The following is a 2,076-nucleotide window of genomic DNA, read 5'->3' as shown; positions in this document are numbered from 1 at the left end:
TGTAAACACCTTGGGGGAAGTGACACCTCTTCATCATCGACAAATGTAGTCTACCTATAAAAGCAAAAGACTAAAACTAAGATAACCTGCAATGCTATAACCAGAGATTTTAAAATCCTACAACAATTTAAAAACTTCATTATAGTGAAAATTACATAGTCACATAATGTACACAAAACCTATGTTTATAGTTTATCAAACAACTATAAAGTGAATACGTGAATAATCACTCCTGAGGGTCATGAAATCACACATTGTTTTCACCCCAGAAGTCCTCTGTGTCTCTTTCTTATCATAACTTCTCCCTCTCCCCCAAAGGTAACCACGGTCTTGAGTTGTGTCACACGTATTTCTGACTTTCATTTAGTTTTATCATCCTTTTGTATATCCCTAAGTGCTGTAGCTTAGTTTTGCCTGGTTCTGAGGTATATACAAATGGAATTACACTGTGTAATTCCATTTGTATATACCTCAGAACCAGGCAACTTTTGAACCAGAAACTTTTGTTTCTTGCTTTTTCTTTTTCAATATTATATCTATAAGATTCATTTACATTGTTCTGTGTAACTAGTATTCATTTATTTTCATTGTATTATAATTTCCCACTAGGGAATGTACCACAATTCATTTGTCTATTCTATTAATAATAAACATTGGTGTATATCCCTCCATTCTTATTTTATAAAAAGAAGTGTGCTAAGCATACTGTTTTGAACTTGCTTTTTTTCAGTTAACATCATCATAAATATCACTCCATTTCTTTATGCATCCATCTGCTTTATAAATTAGAATGCCTACATGACCCATTTGGACCACTTTTTTAAATTAATTTTTAATTGTACATGTAGTAATTCTCAGTGTTTTATAATTATAAGCAGTATTTTAATTGCCATCCTTGTACATATACTACTGTGTACATCCATAATTATTTTCTTAGAATTCTTTCTTTAAAATTGGAATATTTTCCTTGGGATAAATTCCTAGAGTTGAAAGATATAAACACTTTTAAGGATTTTAAATTATCTTGTCAAATTTCCATCTTGAAAATTTGTATCTCTTTACCTTCTCAAGAGCAGAATACAAAGTATCTATTTTTCAACATTCTTGCCAGCAATAGATATTATATATTTTTACAAGCTTCACAAAATTAATAAAGAAAACTAGCACATATTGTTTTATTCCCAAAAGCTTAAATATTTCTTTGATTTTAATAGCTATTTGTTATCAAATGTTGTCTTTTAATCTATAATGGGCCACCCTCTTGCAAGACCATTTATACACTAATTATGATGAACATTTTTTTTAATTGTATTTTCCAGAGAATATTTATCATTTACATTATTTTGCGCCTTGATGAATTTTCAAGTACTGTACAGGGAAGCAACCATCTCTAAGAGAAATGCCTCTGACAATTCTGTTGTCTGGTAAACTGGGAAGAACAACTTTCCACTTGATCAAAATGATGTCATACTATTCATCTTAGTGGTGAACAAAATGGTGTCATACTAGTCATCTTAGTGGCAGTATATGTTTTTCAGTATTACAACCAATTTTAGACCAACAGGAGATCCTTCTAAGAAAACAATGACTCTGAAGGAAATTATGTTCTCCATAAAAGACATTATTAATAGGCTGCTCATTCATTCTAATATTTCAAATACCATGGAGAAATTATTTTGATTCAAGTTGAATAATATATTAATATGGTTTTAATTTTGACAATTTACAGGCACCTTATCCACATCTAATTAAAAAAAAAATCTCTTGTAGTTATCTATTCAATTTTCATTCAATTTTAATAGCCTAAAGTGGAAGCTAAGAGAGGTCTTCTAAAATAAAAATTGGTGGAAAAAATGAAACATTTTCTGGTTACCAGAGGTTGCCCTTACTGAGGTAGGGGTGGGGGTCATATATATAATTTATCATCCAGAGTCTCATAGAACCCATCTAAAATTTTAATATTAGAAATTAATAAGATATGTACACCACTTAAAGAGTAGCAATGAAGCTGAATACTCTCTCATTTCTCCTCACTGCAATATTCTGGTTTTGAGCTTGACTTAGAAAAGTGAAGCA

The sequence above is a fragment of the Pteropus vampyrus genome, unplaced genomic scaffold (assembly GCF_000151845.1).
Source record: "Pteropus vampyrus isolate Shadow unplaced genomic scaffold, Pvam_2.0 Scaffold155, whole genome shotgun sequence".
Classification (NCBI taxonomy): domain Eukaryota; kingdom Metazoa; phylum Chordata; class Mammalia; order Chiroptera; family Pteropodidae; genus Pteropus; species Pteropus vampyrus.
This window is presented reverse-complemented; position numbering follows the sequence as displayed.